This window comes from Struthio camelus, chromosome 3, assembly GCF_040807025.1.
Source record: "Struthio camelus isolate bStrCam1 chromosome 3, bStrCam1.hap1, whole genome shotgun sequence".
NCBI classification, from domain to species: Eukaryota; Metazoa; Chordata; class Aves; order Struthioniformes; family Struthionidae; genus Struthio; species Struthio camelus.
The window spans coordinates 128,229,018-128,249,937 of NC_090944.1; the positions used below are offsets into that span (position 1 = coordinate 128,229,018).

General features: G+C 39.7%; 1 protein-coding gene across 1 annotated transcript in view; it reads right to left on the bottom strand.

Annotated features, from left to right (window-relative positions):
- Positions 1-612, bottom strand: part of SPTLC3 (serine palmitoyltransferase long chain base subunit 3) — a 117,644-nt gene extending 117,032 nt beyond the window's left edge. Inside the window, exon 1 of the mRNA XM_068940237.1 lies at positions 550-612. The gene's annotated coding sequence lies outside the window, so the exon portion shown is untranslated. The remainder of the gene's footprint in view (positions 1-549) is intronic.
- Between the last annotated feature and the right edge of the window lie 20,308 nt (positions 613-20,920).

The window sequence follows — 20,920 nt, forward strand, 5'->3', positions numbered from 1 at the left end:
AATGATTCAAAATAGAAGTTTAGCTCAATATCTCAGATGGGAGAGATGATATGCTGAGGGTCTGAGCCAGTACAAGTGGAAAGATATGCAGCTAGACTAATTTATCAAACTGTAAATCTGGACCAGCAGACCCAGGACAACCAAAGACATGATTACTGACTGTATCACTTATTAATTAATATAATGGAAAAGGGTTTTAATAAAAGCCACTTACATACAAAATATAAGGATCCACAAAGTCTAATTCAAGTCTTACACTAAATACAGTTTTCTAAAGGGAAATATTATTGTGATCTTCACTAGTATATTCTTTACAATATATACCTGAAGGTGTCATAGGCGTCCTGGGACAAACCAGTCTTGTGTTCTGCCCTGAAGTGCATTTTGAGATTAGCTGTAGGTTTGGTCTCCCCAAGCAGTGAATCAGTCCTGAATTCATCATTTTTGGATGACAGCTGGCCACAGGATGCCGCAGTGTGGAATTGTTCCTTGTGAAAAGGCGCAGAAAACCTCTGTATAGCCAGTAACATGCTCATGACAATGTCTTACCTGCATCCCAGGTGTCCAAAGTACTCCTACAACCCATTTTCACGCGTGTGCATTTCCTTTTAGCAAACTTATACCCAGCCTGAATTTAGACAAACACCATCTGCCCTTCCAGTGAGCACTGTTCTTGTTCCTTTCTGGGCTACTGGCAGCCCACACCAGGACCTGGAAGTCAAGCATGTTGCTGCACAATCCAACAGATGGCTGTCTTGCATTTCTTTCTGCTAACAATCACATTTGCTACAGAGAAACAACCGCCACTGTTCTCTGGAATGTACTTCCCACCATGAGTCTACAAGATGTAGGAAAAAGAAGGAACGAAAAATACCCTCAACTCTACCACCTGGTGTAAAGAGGAAGTTTTAACTATGATATGACTGCTGCCCTGTTTAAATATGATGAAACTGTTGCACTAAATATTCATTTTCTCAGTAGACCTCACCAATTATTATGCCAGAGATTTTTTTTTACTTTATTTTAAACCTTTTTACTCTGTCTGCATTCAGCAGAGTTAAAACACTAAATGCAGACATACATAGTCTTCATCCAGCATACACAGGTAAAAGCTATGATCTGTATTACCTAGAAAGTCAGAAAAGTGATTGAACATTTCCAGCTGGCCTTCAGAATCTGTAAGTCAGCAGTTATTTACGGATCCTAAACAGACTCTATAAATATCACAAAAAATAGTGAATACTTTTGTGATAATCATTGTTGGCTCATTCAGTTATTAGTTATGGCTTATTAACTGCATATGCTTATTTGCATGACAAATCTCTTATTCTTGAAGATGTTTATGAGTCCTAAATATTTTACAAATAGTCAGTGAATAACCTTTGTGCTGAAAAGTAATATTTCAAGTCATTATGGGTTAGATGTTTTTGGTTATTTTCTCATTGAACATACTAAATTATCTAACTAGTGTAGAAACAGAAGATTTGATTAAGCAGAAAAATTAAATACTTGAAAAAATATCAGATCCTTAAAGAAATAGTAGCAGAGAATGGTTCAAAAAAACTTAACACACAAATTTTTAGATGAATTTTTGTGCAATTAACATATTCAAAAATGATCTAGTCAGTTCAAGAATAGGAAAGAAAGGAAAAAAGATTAATTAGTTCATCAAGAATTTGAACACTTCTAGTCTATAGTAGGCTTAAAGATTTACAATTAATCATCAATGTTGGAGTCAAATTCTCCCTATTCTCTAAATTTAAAATAAATTACAGTGTATTCTGGATACCTCCATTGTCAGGCAGGCATCATAAATACAACTTCCTAGAGTATTATTTCAGGTTAGTGGACCGAAACGCCAAAGAAGAGCTGAAACATACTGCTTACAGATATTTGCATAGATACCAATTTTAATTCAATTTTGGATGTATTCACATTTGCAACTGGCAGGTCTGCAGAAAATGTGAATGCTAGGCATACATTAGCAAATATTTCTGTAGAGGTCGCTTGAAAACATATCAACATTTCTTCATCACCACGTTCTGATCACAGAGAGCTTTGTGGAACAACCCTTCCTGTCCCATTCCAAATATTTTGGCCAAAGCATTTTGGATCTGAAACGCAATCTCAGAACTTCATGGAATTTGCACTCCTTCACGTACTGGAGTCAGAAAATAGCTTGCCTTCTTCTCTCATGAAATAAATGTAATGCAATACCAAACGTGGACTTTAAGTGGAGAACTCAGGGTGAAGAATACGACCGTATGACAGTACGATAGCATTCTGTCATTAAAAGGAGAATAGTTTTGGCTACCATATTTAGCCAAAGCTGAAAAACAGTTAGGGGTTTCAATGCCATTTTCAATTATTTATGACTTTGTACACAAACTTTCTCTTGCTGAGAAAGTAAACTGTCTCGATTAAAACAGTTTATTTAAAAACAATAGTTCTGATGGAAAACAAAAGAACAAATTCACACTAAAAAAAGTTTCAGATTTACTCCTCTATGATAAAAACTAGACTCCTGAATCAAATTATTATGGCATAGCCAGGAAGAGAACAAAACCACTAATAGATATGTGAAAACAGCCCAATGCACAACAACCACAGTTAATCCAGATTTGTTTGGATGGAAGTTCTAACCTGAGAGATGCAAAGGACTGCAGAAAAGCTTTCAAGATAAAGCTAGCTAGATAAAATTCCACAACAGTGCTTATTTGCAATTCCATTTAAAGGATTTGTGGCATACGTTTTGATGAACAATGAGAAATTAAAATTTAAGGGGTGAGTGTCAATTGTAACTCTCCTATATGGGTTAATTTATTCTCTAACTTAAATGCTGTTCAAATTAGATTCTGTTTTTAACTTACAGAGTGAGACAATTTTACAATGCATTCAGTTTAAGTGAGTGATTCCTTCAGCTCAAAGACCCAGGTCATCTTTAACATTTTTAGTTTACAGAATAGGCACACTGCACAACTAGACCTATATTAGAGCTATACATAAGCTGAGATTTGAGTCTTGAGCTTTGTCACACAGAAACCAATGGCAAATTGCTAAACACCACAGATCAGGCACTTCAGGAGGGATTGTGTTTTTTAATTCTATATGATAGTAGTGCAGAATCTTCTTTTTGTACTGAGAACTTGAGAACACTGCAGTTACATCTGCACTGCAGGTGCGCATCTATGCTGTACTACAGCACATGGGACAAAATCTTTTAGGTCCAGGTCCATGATCTATCCTGGCCTTAGTATAAGTCAGATTTGAGACGAGCACTGGGACACTCCTGCCAGGCGTGCCAAAAAGGTGTTCGGCAAATGTTTTGCCCAGCAATGACCCACGCAGCATAGCCACAAGGATGCCATTCTGGGGCAAATTACAGGTGAGCAGTAAGCATACAGATGGGCACGGCAGCTCAGATGCACTCAGAAGCCAGATAATGGAGTGGTGCAGATACAGCCCAGGGCTCCTGGGAGTCCCATCAAGATTAACTAGCTGTTATGCTACCTTCAGGACAGCATATAAGCCTTTTTCAACAGAATCACAGAATAACTGGGATTGGAAGGGACCTCTGAAGATGACCTGGTCCTACCAGGTTTCCCTTTTGTCTGATCAGAGGGTGAAAAATTGGGTTGTTCACTAACTGTTCACTGTTTCTTCCACTACAAGATCTTGGGGTCCTCCAAGGAAGCTAAAAGCAGCCAAAGTCAGGTGATTTTCATGTTCACAGAGAGCTTGTCTATGTCCTTCAAAGAGATCCACCGAAGTTTACTAAATAGTCAGAACACACCAGGCTCAGGATATCCCTTGATATGAAAATAATTGGAGTCTATGACAGTCCTCAGGAGCACTCTTCTTGCTCTTCCATGGGCAGCTGCTACCAGACCTTGCTTCACTGGTCATCTCAGAGCCCCAGTCCAAGCCTCTAGAGAAGAGGCTTCCTCCAGGGAAGGCCCAAACAGTATTAATTCTTCCTTTTGCCTTTGCCATCTCTTGATGGGACATCTTGTTGACATGGTACAGGCTAAGCCTGAAGATGAGGCCCAGTAGCTGAGACTAGAGGAAAAAACAGGAAGAGGCAGATGATCAACTTGTTCTTGCCTGTAATCTTTCACCAAAGCTCAAGCTTTCTGAATTGCTGAAGAGTGAGGAAGATGAAGAGCACAGACCTCAGCAGCCACTGGAATAGTCAGCCCGATCCAGTGGAAGTTTGCTGGTTGCAGTACATTTGCATATCGGCAAAGAACAGTCAGAGAACCAGTGACTGCAGTCATGATGCCTTGAGGTCCCCTTGTCCCATTCATCTTGATGCTTCATCCTAAACAACTAATATTTGAAAACAGGATAGTGGGTAATGGATCCCCAGGCTGAACCAGTATAGCTATTTGCACAATTTTGTGTTCCTCTCAATGGAACTCTCCTTTCTCCTTAAAAAAGGAGAGAAGACAAGCTTACCTTTTTTGTGATATCCAGGTATACTTTTTGAAACTATATACTGCACAGTAGGTTTTTCATCTGCAATAATTAATGGCCAGAAGTTTTGTGTGGCACTAAGAAAAAAATCAATGGCGAAGTTTTTACTGGAAAAAAATATCTCGTCCACAGTTGCATGAAAGCAGAACACATCAGAAGACTATATACTTGTGAAGTGAAACGACCACTGGTAAATTGTTTCTAGTCTGGGAGTTGTCACAGCTTTTCCTAGTCTAAGGGGAAATTTTATGGCTTATGTAAGTCCCTGCACAGTGGGAACTCACCGTGCAGATACTGACACAATCTTCACTGACAATAAACGTCTTTTCAGACTTTCAGCAACATTTAAAATCCACATTCTCATGATCGACGCAGCAGGCTTCTTTCCATGGTTTATGATCATTTGGCTGTTGTTTTTTTTTTTTCCTCAAGACTTTTTTTTCTAGCACCAAGATGCTGGGAATTGTCCAGGCTGCTGGGTTCTGCTGAAGCTGTGCGATATCTTCACAGCGACTCATCTCCATGTCTGGCTGATACAGTAATGGATATTCAGCCTCTCATCAGAAGCAGGCTATCACCTACAGGTGACAGGGTCGTAGCCAGGTCTCCTTGATATGCTCCAAAGTTACTTTGGCATTAAGATGAAACTTAAAATCCCTAGTACTAGAAAATAACTTCTGGCATTGGCTACAGAGGAGAAGGATATTCTGAAAGTCTTTCTGGTCATTGTATTGAAGAAAGAAGACTATAGAGAAGGCACTGTGCAGTGCTGTCAGGACCTGTATCTCTTACAGTCAGTGAAAACAATCAATATGAGTACTTACTTATTTCAGTTTTGGTGGCTGATGTTAATAGCTCCTTCTAAGCAGACTGCGTTTCATATTTACAGCTAACGTATTCATAACAGTTCTACCAAACCTCCCTTTCTTAAAGCTATTGTTACTTTAATTAGCTTTCGCATTGTTTTGGCTAAACTTGGGATTTTTCCCTGCAGTTTCCACCTCTTCTTTCACTCAGTTCCTTCCTGCTTCAGAATATGTTTCTGAATTGAAGCTAGTGAGACATGCTAGTCCTGGTGAGCAAGCAGACTAGCGCTGTATTTCTACATAGGGACAGAACATCTGATGCCATGGCAAATTCTTCAACAGAGTGCTCCTCACTCTCTCAGGTTCTTGAGTTTCTGCAGGCACTAACAGTCTTGTCCAGGCATTAGCTTTCCTATTGGGGGGGGGGGGGGGGGAAGACATTCTTCACAGTTTTGGGCACTAGGTGATAACACATAGATTGTGTTCCTTGACCAAATTCATCCTGTCTGATCTCCTTGTCGAAATAGAACAACGTTATAATGTAGGATCTTCAGCTGACCATTATCACTGGAGTTGATTTTAGAGGTACATGAAAGGCAACTGTTATTTACCTACATTTCTGTACACTTACCTCTATGCTCATTGTAACAGAGTTGCTAATATTGGGTTCCTACTTCTACCTGCACTTTTTCTTGGCTATTTCAGACTAACTGGCAAACTGCAGGAATCCCACTCTTGTATAGAAAGTGATCTTACACACACCCTGGTAGGTTTTCAGCCGTACCTGAGCGAGGATTGCATGGGTTGTTTCAGAAATCGTGTAGTGTAGGGAATTTGGGGGAAAGATGTCTCTAGTGACTTTTGTTACAGGAAAGAAAGGGTTAAGCACTCTTTCTGTTGAGATGCAGGAAGATCACACAAATCTGCACCCATTTAGCTTAGCCTCACAAAATTCTTACCCTTCCTTAAACAGTGGAACCATTTTGTCCCTTCATACTCTTCAGCAGGGGACAAGATTTGCCCTGAAGGAACTGCTAGACAACAGGAGTAACAATAGTAAATACAGCTAGAAAATATATATCCTATTTTCTAACTGGAAAACATTCATGAAAATACCTTTAACCAAGTCACACCTTATATAACGATGCTGACATAGAACACTAACTTTCACACGCTGGGAGAAAGAAAAGGAGACGAATGGTATGGAAGTAAAAAAGAAAAAAAAAATCCCACACCAAACAAATACAAAATTCTACTATTCTCTTGAGGTAGGCAGCAATCACTGTAATCATTTCATCCCTCCTTTGCGCTAATATATATATATTTTTTTTATGTCTTACTTCACTAACATGCACTTACTAACCCCCCAAATCCAAATGGTACATAGAAGGAGCATGTCGGCTGTCCCCGTTTATGAGAGATGTCTCATAAAAGGAAAGGTGAAGAGAACATTAAAACCTCACTAGGGGTTCTTTTGTTTAAAGCTGTGAAAAACAAAAAATTGGCTGTGATTGTAGGAGGTATATGCTTCATTGCTATGACAGATTCATTAGAAACGTTAATTGTTCCCAGCCTTCTAATAGAGCATGCATGTATGCAGCTGATCAGATGGGAGACTGCTCTCTTATCATTCAGTTCGCTTCTGCATACATTGATTGAGTTCTAAAAATATTCTCTCACGTAAGCCATGTTCTCTCACGGATTTTGTTCCTGCAAACTTAGCATCTCCTTATTCCCAGGCCTGCTGTGATCTTATCAAGCTTAAATTGGTTCATCTGAAAAAATAACCTTCAAACTAGTTTCAGGGACTGGGATAGTTTGAGGTTTATGAATGCTGTTGTTATTAGGCTAGACGATAAAAAACCAATGCAAATATAGGTAGGGATGGTAGTGCTATCTGTTATTAAAATCACTTGACCATATCTGCTTAAGACCCTGTGTTTTGCTGCTCAGGTCAATATGTGGACAACAATAAAAAACAAAGATAAAGCACAGCAACCATCTATCTTTTTAAAAAGAGTAATATGAATCTCTTTTTCCATCATACTGCTTTCTGGAAAAGTTTATAAAAAGAGCATTGCTACTTCACTGACTGAGTCAGGATGCTCACAAGAAAACGCACACCCTGAGTCTGTGAGTTGTTGGTTCATATCTATCCTAGAACGGTAAGAGTCAAAGTTATCTTCATACAGAATCACTGTCTGTACTACATGAATTTGCAGAGGTCGAAAGAGTTTCCAGGAGGCAGGGTTCCCAAGCAAATAGCTCTTCATCACAACTGGCACCCTTTAATACCTTTTAAAAGAAATCTAATTGAGATTAAATCTAGAGATAACCCCAGTTTGAAGCTGAGACGCACCACTGTAGAATCTCATTCCTTGGATCAATAGAAAATTAATAGTTTCTCAGCTTCTCACAGTTGTGAGTGCACTCTGCTCCTTCTGAAGTCAGTGATAAAGTATGTACTGGCTACAGCAGGAGTAGAACTAACCGGGCTACAGCTGTGCTCTTTAGCAAATCCCACTCATACATAGTGAAAAACAAAGGATAGTTTTACAGCTTAGAACTGAACTGAGACTCAGAAGATCGAGATTCATCTCCTAGCTCTTTCTTAAAGTTCCTGTGTGACCAAAAACATCCTGCAATCCCTCTGTATCAGACCTGCCATATCGAAAATGCAGCAAAGTATCCTTCTGTTCCTTGACTTTTTGTCTTGGTCTAAATTGAGATAAGGAAGATTTATCCACAACTTCTTCCACCTTTCCCAACGCTGCACTTACAGGAGCGAACTGTAACCATGAAGTGTTCTTCTGTGCATTGTACCCAGTGGGCACAAGCCTAAGACAAACAAGACCAATACCAAGCGAGTGCTGTTTGGGCTAAGGCTAACAGGTCAGCTCTTAGAAATATTGCTCTGGGAGCCATCTCATTCTGTACAGGAGCACAGAGACCCCCATTTAAGCATCTGTGAAGCAGAATTAGCTGAGCTGTGACAGCAGGAAACTTTAAACATGCTGATGTGCTTTTTCAAGAAGCCAGCTCTGGTATCACCACTCAACGCTGCAGCGCTGATGTATCCTTTGTTAAAGACGGGACATCATTCATCTCTCTCTCTCCGAGTACAAATATCTCACAAGTCAATTCTGTGGTTAATACAAGCTGACAAAAGGTGGTTTATATGCTGTGCAACAATACCCATTGCCACTCACTCAAAGAGAAGATACTTCAAGGGCAGCCTGTCCCCATATGACACAACCGCTGCTTTGCAAAACAGAACAGAGGACTTGCAGTGCTAACACTGTTTCTCACTTTAAGTCCCTCAGCTACAGTGTTAACTTCTATCTTCACTTGTGGCATGTTTGAAGATTAATTGGTATCTCAGCCTGCAGTGGTCTGGCTAATTTAAACGTAAACACACCTTGTGAAGGGCAGTGGGCCAGAAGGAGACGGGAGGGAAAAGCTGGTTGGCTTTGAAGAGAACTGCAGCCTGCTAGTCTCTTTGCAGAAACCGAACACAATATAGATACAACTATAGAGGAGATCTATTAAAAATAAATTAATGACGTCTGCAAATAAAATTAAATCTAAGCTAATCACTCTAATAGCAGGGTCTCCGGTGAGCGATAATGCTTAATTTTTCCTTATATTTGATGAAGGCATTAATTAATTAAAAATATTTATACAAGATAGAGGCTTGACAGAAATACTCTGTATAGTTGCTCTTAAGGGACCTGCTTCTATTAATCAGCTATTTTAGAAGAAGATGCCTCTGCTCTTTACAATGAGGAGAAGACTGTACTTCAATAAATCTTATTTACAGACTGTGCTTTCTAAATATCCTCTAGGGCTAGAACTGGATGGAGTAGGCTGATTTTCTACACTTTCCTTCCCATTGTTTAGGTAGCTTGTACTGAAAATAAACCTTCATCTTATCCTCTGCCTCCCTTTCCTACTGTTTTATTGTTAACCTTTTACTGAATTGTTGAACACTGAAGCGCAAATCAGATGATCTGATAAGTATGAACATATTGCACAAATGAGGAGGACAAAGCTAAACACTTTCAATAGTGGGTATGAAAATATTATCAGACTGTGAGGCAGGGACAAATCAAGACCATGTGTCACTAATGAGACTATTCAAAGTAATTTTGATGAAGTTATAATTCCATTGTCATTCAGGACCGAGAAGGAAATGCTTAGTGTTTGAAAGATGAATTGTTAATCATTATATAGCTCTCTGGGGCACTAGCTCTTTCAGGATTGTTCTCTTTTTTTTTTTTTTTTCCCTCCTCCTCTTTTTTCCTACTCAAGCACTGCTATGAAAACAGAGAGGATTAAAAGTTGTCCCTGACATATTTCATTGTAGGGTGGTTGTTTTTGTCTTTTTACATTTATTACTTTGAATTCTACGTGAGGCACCTGTTGACTGCTAAGAATAAATCAACAGGAAGGTCACAAATGGTTTTGTGTTTTCTGCTTGTATTTTTTAGTCTGTTGGGAGCTCACTGTGTTGCTCTATAGGGATAAATGCCAGAAAGAAGGCCAACCGTGCTGTCAAGCAGCATTTCATTACGTGAATTGTGTGTGAATTATGTGTAGTCTCCCCAAACAAAAGTTAAAGTCCCACTGACAATATTGTCATAATCTAACTCAGGCTAATGATGGCAGCAGCCTCAATTCATGATATCGATTAAGTAAGCCATGGTTAAACTTATCCACCATAGCTGTTGCTATGTTGCTTGGAGAAAAAGTAGCACTGTGAGAGAAATTTAAGAGAAATAAACAGGTATGGTGGTGTATGGATGTAGCTTTTTGAAAGCTCTGATAAAAAGACCTGGCTGCGCAGTCCATCATGCTTGATAAGTCAAGGATGTGTGGTGTAAAAGCAACAGTGATGAATGTGTTAAAGTGCTAAGACTAGAACAGAGGGACAACCTAGGGAAAGTGACTGTGACTTAGCGATTTCTGATTTTGCATACTACTATAATATAACACTGTGGCCTACCATGTGGGAACAACAGAATAAATGTAGGGGGATTTAAAAAGGAGGCCTCGCTGCAAGGCAGCCAAAGGAGGTGACAGAGCTGAAGTTAACTCTGGAGTCGAGAACATTTTTTAAGAAACGGGAACCAAACCAAACATATTTGGAAACATAACCTGCTACATTATGGCTCCTGAGAGGGTCCAGCTCCCCATGCCCTGGATAAACTACAATTAGGCTAGTCTATAAAGGCTGTTTTTCAGCATGAGCTGCCCAGTTTATATAATATTTAGCAGGCTACAGCACTTGCCTAGAAAAGGGAACACAAACTCGATGCCCTCTTTGAGGTAGGGAGGGAGGGGGATGCAAACTCCTAAATCCAGGAGCTGTACTCACTTGGCAATAAATCCCCCCCAGGTGCTCTGCACCCCTGCTTGAGAAGCTGTATCACCCTACGAAAGAAGAATTTGGTGCTAATGAGACCAGAAAGAGTGAGTGAGGAATACTGCAGTCTGATCCCTGTTCAAGGACTTTTTTTTATGCATTTTGAGTGAACGGAGCAAAGTAGCTAGGACTCTTCTTGTCTAATGGATTGCTCAGGTACAGACTGCCCAGGAAGACATGCTCCTTCTTCCTTTCTTCTTTATGGCCCCACGAATCTTGAAATCTTTTTGCTACTTTTTGAAGAGACACATGACATGGATGCGTCCACATTTTAGGTCTGTGACCAGTTATAGGTACTTTTTTTTCAACTGGTAAAAGATACATTTACAGCTAGCTCTGTATTGTTTTCATCACACTGAATGTTTGATTAAATATTTTTTTCCCCATACTATTTTTTCACCTATCTCTGCAACTTGGAACTGCCAAAGTCAGAGCACAGCCAAAACGTTCCTTCTTACACAAAGTGAAAGCATTAAGACCTGTGAGTGAAATCCATTCCATATCAAAGCTCATGGCAAAGCTTCCACTTATCTGAGAGAAAGCCTGCCTTTACTGAAGCTATTTCAATATACAAGGAGCCAAATGTTACAATTCACTCTAAGTTAATCTTACTGAACTTTCCATTCCAATTTTATAGCTGCTGTATATTCTGGGAAAGCAGGAATATGCTATTTCCAGTTTCAAGACATTATCCCAACCAAACAAGAACACCCAAACTTTGGCATTTGCCCATCCTTAATATATAGTGAGTTGGCCTATTGCCCAGACTTCTTTCAGTAATAAATTCAGGTGAAACTATCAACTTGAGCAGCAAGCAGAATAGACAATGGGAAGGGAAAAAACCTCAATGAACTATCAGGTCTGTCTCCAAGTGTTAGCAAACTGGCTTTTTCAGTTCCATTGATGTGCCCCATGCTGCGAGTAACAAACAGTGCCAGCTCACCAGCTCATGTAATTTGTCATCTTTCTGACAAAGTCAATGGATCTATGCAAGTTTTCCCCCAGGTAAGGATCTGGCCCATCCTTTAAACATGGCACTGCTTCAATAGACTCGTGATATAAAGAGGATGGTGCATAACAAGCAGAAGCCTCACTGTGAAGGCGGAAATAGAGACAACTGTAGTCTGTCAGCACAGGTGAAAGAAGAGGGGCTAAAGAACAGAATAGCAGCAATAAGTAGCAGAATTTGATTTCATTAGCCAGAGAAGACTGAGGTTTTTTTGCTGGCCATTTTACAATTCTCTCACTTGACTTGTTTACTAATGGGAATACTTGCCAAGGAACTTTGGAAAAACAGTGACATATGAACAATCTGTTGCGGCATATTGTAGTTGTGTCGTTTGTGCTGCTATAGTTACTAAGCTTTTAGCGTTTTTGTAATTTGTCTTGAAAAAGCTGGAACTTGGCATGAAGTTTTTGGGTGCTTCTATCTCCAAGTCAGATGGTTTTCATACTTTTTGTTAGATATCTATAGTTTTTTTTTCTATGTGAAGAAAAGCTTGAAGAGATGCTGTGTCAAGGAAGAGAAAAAAGGATGCTCAGCTGAAGAAAGAAGCAGAAGGTGAGAAAAAACCCAAACGCATTGCAAGATGAGCAGAGGAGAAACAGGTGCAAACTCTTTTTCAAGGTGAGAAAAGTGTTTACAGGATACTGAAAGGTCTTATCGAACTGCAAAATTCATCAGGCTTGTGAACATAAGTCTTTGGGATTTTTACTTTCTTTTTGTTTCAGATCTTACAGTCTTAGTCTTTTGTAGAAGACGTTAGCTTGACTCAAACCCCTGGATTTCAGTGTGCTCATTCAGGATATTCCATAAAGATTAAGACAACAAACTGAGGAAAGTACTCCTGCCAGCTGGAGTCTGTTTACACTGCAGCTTGCAACATGGATCACATCAGTCAAACTGACACAGTATTTCTGACGTGAAGAAATTTTTCAAGCCTTCCTCTTGCATAGACATGGCCCTGGATTGGTTTTGCCGAAACAAACAAACAAAACAAAACAAACAAAAATACCCAAACTTCTGCAAAGGTACTTTAACCAGAGACACAAAATGGGTATGAGAAAGTGCTCCAGGGCAATGAGCTGTACAAATAAGATAAGAAGGAACCAATTGTGGCATCAAGAACAAAATAAAAAGACTGAACACAAGGTCTACGTACCTATTAAAAACCAAGGGTCTCCTACTGGTACCTGAACAGAATGCCTTAGCTCTGCTGGCCTAAACCGACTTGTAACTTTTTTTTTTTTTTCCATATTTTTCCACCGTGCGATAAGCCTAGATCAAAACATCCTGTTCAAGTACTTGAACTACCATGTGGCTGTGTTGTGGTGGGGTAAAGAACTCTGTACCAGAAATGTGGGCTGTGCAAGCACAGCAGACATCTGTTGGAAAGAAGCCTAGAAAGGAACTGAAGATCCAGAAAGAGAGAAAAAGGAAGCAAACCCTGAACAAAATTAGTGGTCAGCACTTTAGCAGCAAAGACGAGAAAATGTCATATAAACAGCAGGGAGAACATCGGCCATGAAGGGAGGTGGGAAGTATTGCTAAGTGTTGCTTTGTGACCAAAATGCTAGCGCATGTTTATTCCAGTTAGGGCTCTTTCTCATCACTCTCCAGGGCTATGTATAATACCAGTTCCCATTGCTGTTAAAGGTGTATGAAATGTTTTCAGTCAGAAGAATAAGACTCTCCCTCCTTTCACCCCCTGAACTAGATTCTGCACAGAACCATGTTGTACGTTCCTGCCAGACGTCATCCTAAGCACAAGGAAAATCTCATCTGACATGTGTAAGATTAATAAGGCATTTAGCAAGTGTTATGGAAATCCTCAGTGCTCCAGTGTCATCTCTTATCACGATTTTGCAACATTTTTCTTGACATTGTGAACTTTCCATAGGTCTTTTTGAGGGAGAGGGAAGCTGAAAGGGGAATATTACAGTGCAATTAATGGGCCTCTATTAGCAATAATACTTGTTCTGTCCAACTTGGGGAGCAAAACATATATGGACGATTCTGTTTGCTTTTGATGTTTTGCATTTCATAGTAGTTTAACAAGTGAATGCATGGAGAAGGTGAATGCAGCAAGTTTAAAATCAACTAAATACAACTGAAAACTTATATTGTGTAAGGCTAACCTACAGAATTTATTGACTCAGGGTAATGTAGCTAGAGGTTCGGTGAGATTAAATGGGATTAGACATGTAGATGCATCATGACAAATAACCTATCAAGATTTACAGGGAGAGAATAATCTCTTTCATTAGATTAACTGAAATATATATCCCATATCTATATACAGATAATGACGAGATATCTATGCATGTATTAGAAATGGTTATAAAGCAAAACAAAAATAGCTAACCCACGTCCCACTAAGGGTGATCAGAAAGAAACTTCCCCTCTGGAAAGTTTTTTCCATGATATATCTTCTAAATCACTCTTTGGGAGCTCATATCAGCCACTGTTTCATGCCATATACCTACTTCTGCACCTCTAGCATTATCCTTCAACGTGAGTTGTATGTTCTGATGTTCATTCCATCAGTCCCTGTCCTCTGTCTCATACCATAAAACACAAATTGCCTGCAAAAATGATAATTCTCTTATTAGTTTTAAAGGTCAAATCAAATGATGTGGAAAATATGCAATGGTGTGATATATAATTTACATAATTGCCACAAAAACACTGCACTAGAGGTGGGGGGGGCTGGAAATCAAGCTTCACTCTTTGAGGAAAAGCCAATCAGTCAGATCTGCACTGAGTTTAAAGTGGGGCTGCACCACTGCCATATAAGTAATGCTTGCAACTTGATGGTCCCCAGCGCGTTGTTCTGAACTTACTTTCCTCTTTCCCCACCCCCTCCCCTAAATACACAAAAAACAATGAAAAAGGAAGAATGAGAGATATTTCCTACCAATCCTGTTTTTTTTTTTTTTTTTTTTTAAATGATTTGTTCCCCAGATCTAGGATATAATTTTCAAAATCATTATATAACCGCAGCTACCCGAGGGAGGGGGCAGACAGGAGGATGACATTGCCAGTGCTACGTGATCTCCCAGACGGTGTCATGCAACGTTGCTAACAAGGTGTGGGCAGAGGCAGTGCTGGGGGCCTCCCAGCCCCTGTGAGGCACCCCCTTTGCAAGCAAGACTTTGCAGAAGCTGCTCTTCCCTTGGGTGGGCACTGAAGAGATGAGTGTGAGTGACCCCTCTTGGCTTCGGGTGAAAGCACTGCCAGCCCAGCCCTTCCCTCCAGCTTAGTCATCCCAGGCACATTCTGCAAAACCTGCTTCTCCTCCTGTCACCACTGACTGAAGGACAAGCAAGGGCTTCAAATATCACAGCCTGTGATAACACAGACCCCAATGTAAGACTCACAGAAAGCTGAAGCAGCAGCTGATATTCTTGTATGGGGAGGAGCAAAACTCAGCTTGTAGCTTAGCAGTGATTTCCTAACGGCCTTTCCAGAAAATGGATGCTTGATAAATACAGCTTGAATTCATTAAAAGCAAAACAAAAAAACTAAACAAGACAAAAACTGAGATATTTAAAAGCGAGAGTTCTAATTTCTTTCGATGCCCTGACACTGCTTGTTTAAACTGATCAACATGATAGTTGTTTAGCTAATGATTTTAGAGGTCCTTTACACAGGTACTGGGTAACTCCTAGAATTGGTACTAGATTTGACACCTGCTCATTTGTCTTAAAGTTTAGGGCACTTCCCTGTCCTCTGTCTGCCTAGCACAACAGTCATTACACAGGGCTTTCTGCTTGATGCATCTGACAGCTGACATAATTATGCTTATTTCTAACATGAAGACAGCAAGTTGACCCCTATTTGTGTTAATGAAGCATTAACGCTGACTGTTCCATTGGTTACTATAATTCAGTTTATTAGCATATCCCATTGTGTTCTTATATCTTAATTAATACGTATATTTACCATACTTTTTTTTTTTTTCCCAAAACCAGTCTTACTTTGATCAGTTAGGGCTGATTTCACCTTAAAATAATTAAGCTGGCAATAACTGTCTACACATTGGAAAACCAGAGTAGGATATTGATGAAAAGTTTTTTTTTCCATTATGCCTCTATTTTGAATTTATTGTCCAGTTCATATCACATCATATATATTTATCATCTAGGTTCTTAATAGAACTTCTTAATCAGCAAAAGTGAGAGAGATTGCTCTATTTATTTGATATATCACAAATTAATAAAAATGCGACAAATGGAAATGGTCTTTTAGACCAAAAACTTTGCTACCTCTGAAATGCAAAGCTCTGTTATGAAATAGAATAGGTAAAATTATTTTAGCTCTCAACAGGGGTTCGTATAATTCACTGTATATATTAAAGGAATCTCCACAAGGTATCCATTCAAGGTCAGGTTATTTTACATTTCCACAATATTAAAAAGAGAGAGAGAGAAGAAAAAGTAATACAACGACACACAGAAAGAGGATATCAGGTCATTAGAAATGGAACATTCATGATCCAGGCATTCAGAAAGCTAAAAAATAATTTTAAAAATGAGCAACGCTGCTCACTTTTTTAGATCAAATTAGCAGCAGCCTCAAAAATGCAGCAGAGCTGAATTATACTAATACCACAATAAAAGTCACTTTGCACATGGCTATCAAAGGTGCAGAAAGAAAAAATTCAGGCAGTGCTGATCAGTTACTAGAAAATCCTTATAATTCTTAAATACTGCCAGGAATATATACATATCACTAACAATCATGAGAATTTCCTTTTCTTTAAACTTTTATACATATCTGCCCATATTCAACATGATTAAAGCTATTTATTGGTCAGGAAATGAGCAGCCAACTAGCGCCTATTCAAACACCTTATTTTTATTACTCCATCTCTCCTCAACTCCCACCTTTTGTTTTTGCTGTCTACTTGCTATACCTTGTCTCTGACAGCAGATTTGAAGGGCGAGAGCTGTCATTTTCAATGTTTGTACAACATCCAGCACTACCAGGCCTGCAGATGTTAGAAGAATAATAATAATAAATCACAGTCTGAAGGGACAGCTCAAGTAAGGGAAGTATCCTGAGTCATGAAACAGTTAACCCTCTAGGGGTATCCTGGAAAACTTCCAGCACTGGCCATAGATATACCCTGATACGCTCTTGGAGGGCCCACTCCAGCAATGAGGGGCTAATCACTTCTCCTGGTGTGCATATTTCTCCGCTTACCTTAGCTGACACTGCTCACGTTGAGAGAGCACTTTTATCATGCTGAAACTGCCCTACTAATACCTGAATTGGCACTAGCTATTATTATGCACAGATTTATCTGAAGTTACATATGTCTGGTTTTTTTGAATTTGAGAGGAGTATTCTTTATAATAACTATTGTTAACCCTTCAACAACAGTAGGCTTCTCACAGACAACAATGCCAACTTACAGACTTCTGTGCAAAGTTAGTGGGTGCAAATTGGTCACACATTTTGAATGTCTCTATTATAATGCCAAAGTGGCATAAAGTAGCTTTAGTATGACTACCGATCACAGTATTCTTGTTTATTTGGGCTAATTATTGCATCTGGTCCTGTTCATGGCAGGCAGCTTCCTTCCAGTCCAGCCAGCCCAGGAACAGGATGTGTGGCAAGAGGCTTCCTTGTGGCGGACCCTTGGGGACAGAGCTGCACTCAAGAATCGATGGGACTCTGATCTCGTAACATTGCTGCCAACCTTGGTAAGTGTCATCAGATTAACCAGCTGATTCTTGGTTACATAACATGATTTCTCCCACTATCATGGAGGTGACAATGATTAGTAGTGACTATTGAAGTCAGATTACAAGAGAGAACTTTTGCCTTTGGTTTCTAATGTAACTCTGAAAACGCACCTATTGTTTCTTATTCTCGTGAATTAGTTTCCTTCTCTACTGTAAAGAGATTACTATCCTAGACTGCAGGGTCCATGCCGAACAATACGGCTCTGATGCTTGTTAGGGATTACTAAACACTACTGCAAAAAGCACTACTGCAACAGAAGCAAAGACTGAGAACTGTAAGCTCTGATTTTAGATTTGTGACGGTAACTTGACACAGGTCTAGATCACTACAACAGAAAAGACTTACCGAAGGGGCAGCCTGGCAGTTCTCATTCACAGCCCTGCACTTCAGGTAGCTGCGCAAGCCAAGTGGAAAGCCTTGTAACTCTCACACTTATTGCCACTTCCTTCCTTGTGTTTTGGAGACAAGTAGTATAGAACGCTATAAAACGGACAGAGTTTAAGTGCATCTTCTAAGTAAAAGTTGTTGCTTAAGACAGTTAGAAATATTTACGTTTGTATCAAATTTCAAGATCAGGCAAGATTTATTTTTCATTTGTAACTTGTTCAGTACGGGAGAACACAAACGGTGTAATCTTTCTATCTATCATATAATAGCTCCAGACTGGATCTAGATCAGTGAAAGAGACATTTCTGAGAAATGTCTGATAAGAAAATACATTGAAAGCAGCAGACAGACCTACGCTACAAAACGCAAAGATTATGTATGTACAAGTTCATACACTATTACTGCCATCAGATCAGAATAAGATTTTACCTGAAAGGCTAGTATTGAACAAAATAAAAAAAAGGTGCTGGCTTCCTTTACAACAGTTTGTTGAAAGGCTAAGGATTACGTTTCCACAGTGAAAGAAGCACCACTAGTTGATCACAATTAATATTTGTGTTTTCTTAGTGACAGACGAAAGCACAGTATTGGTATAAACCTGCCAGGATTGTGCTACATAAAAATATTAGAAAGTGTAATCCAGATGCATAATCTATACTTTTAAGAAGGTATTTTTAAATTGTTTTCCTTCACTGCTGTACGCAAACAAAAAAGCTGTACTGCTTTTGCCAGTATTCCTCTGCGTTATACCGGCAACCAAAATGGGAAATTGCTTCTCTGTCTCTCCGAGGCTGCTGGCTTAGGTGAACTGCAGTTCTGCTTGCCCTGCTTGAAGCGGCCCACATCAAACAAGCTAAATGTTGATCTATAACCCCACCACCCAACCCCACCTTTCTGAATGACTGCAGGGAAAGAAATCGGTTCCAATACGAGAAGAGCTATCTTGGGCTCCCCATCTTTAAGCTCTTTTATTTGGGATGACTGAGATATCAGAAGCAATCATGAGCTTTATCTGTAGGGGAGCTGTCCCCACTCTGAGACACTGGGAGGTATGAGCTTACACTGGGATTTAAAAGTTATGACATGTGAGGATTCCCTTTAAATAGCTCTATACTTGACTTGGATAAGCAAAAAAGATTTTTCTGAGAAATGTCACATGAGGGAACACAAAGTATAGAAAAGTATCCCCAGCTGCTGTAACGTCACCGCTGAAATGTTGCGAAACGAATATTTCAATGCTGAAATACTGAACTTAGGTTTTAGCGGGAATCGGGATATATAGAGCCATTTATCCTTGTGAAAAGCAGCAACAAAGCACTCCTGAATCAAAATTCCCTACTCAGCCATACAAATATATCATCATTTGAAGGTGGTGCGTGTGATGCTGGTATCACTTGAATTGGTTTAAATGGTGCAACAGCACTGATTTTTATAAGGCTGGTCATGATAGCAGCTATTGCAACATCAGAGTCAGACCAAGTAAACCAGAATTGCAGATGATTCTGATGGCCAGTCTACCAGTGAATTACATAACCAAGAACTATACACAGCCCATTCCCAGAAAATGAGCAAGACTCAGAGCAGACCATGACAGAACATATTCCAGGGCAAGCAGAGCTGATGCATGCAGACCCACCACCCACCTGCAGAGCACACTTAATGGCAACTTTGCTTACTCTTGAATAAACTGATGGCAAGTAGGAGGAAGAGTTTCAGATCTGGCATAATCAGCAGCTCATCTCATATGGTTCAACTGCTTGTCTAGAGGTGCCAAGGGAACAAGTCCTGAAGTGAGCACTGTGAGATTTTCTGAGGGCAATATTATCTGTGACCCAGACTCTTGGTGGTTGGGAAATATTACAATCTGTTTTCTTTCTACTTAAAAAGGAACCAAACATAAAGATCCTAGAATAATCCAAGGAAGAGAATGGAGCTCTCTGAAGAACGTTTACAGCCATATTTTAAAAGCTGCTGTCTAGATTTTTGCAAGAGATTTGGAACAGTACTACCTGCTTTTTCCACAAACAAACCTTGTTGAAACCAAGGCACAAATGTATGCAAAATGAACATCAAACGACACCACACCGATTTGGTGGGATTTCACCATGTACTCACTAAAGTTAACGTGGAAGACTGTTCCAGGCCTTCTGTCACTATGTTTTACACGCAAGCTGCAACAGGACTTCCATTCGGCAGAAGTTAAATATACCAATTGAGGGCAGCATATCATCTGCACAAGAGCTCACTTAGAAACAGAACATTCATTTGTTCTGCAAAATTTTTCAGCCAACTAACTTCTATTTCTCATCACAAGTACTTTTGCAGCAGATTTTTCTGGCCAATTACAGAATGGGTGTTACGACACACAAAAAATCTGGTCTGCTCTTGTCTGTTCAGAGCAGAATATTGCTCTCTGGCTTAATCTGACAGCCATCACTATACAGAGTAACACATTATTGCTGCAGGAGGTTTGAAGCAATTAGTGGAATAGTTTGCTCATGAAAACTTACTGTCATTCCTTAGCAGTCATAACATAAAAATATATAGTGAATACCTTATAGGTTCTTAGCATTCACAGAACGTACAGCAAAAACATTTGAAGCCGCCAAATGCAGTAGCCAGACAGATGTGAGGCTACTGCAGCTCTGTGTTCCCAGGTCCAGTGAACAGTGGGGCTGAGCACGCATTCCCCATAGGCACGCACACAAACACAGCTATGCAATACATATCTACATATACACATGGCCGGCCACATAGCTCACCACAGACAGAGTACAGACTAAGCACTCATGCAAACATAAACAACGTCAACTGCCTCATCCTGTTCCTCTGTTGGGCTGTTCAGGATGAAAGCTCAGTAGCGGAAAATATATATAGAAATATATATTTACACACATAATATGGCTGCCCAAAGTAAGTGACTTTAGACACGCAGTCTACCCAGTAACTGGACCTTGGATACTCTAGTTTCCAGGTGCCTCACATCCACAGAGATACAAATATGCAAACAGGTGTCTCGGTCAACTCCTCCCAGACTTACAGTCTCCATAGCAGTTGGCTTGGACCTCCTGA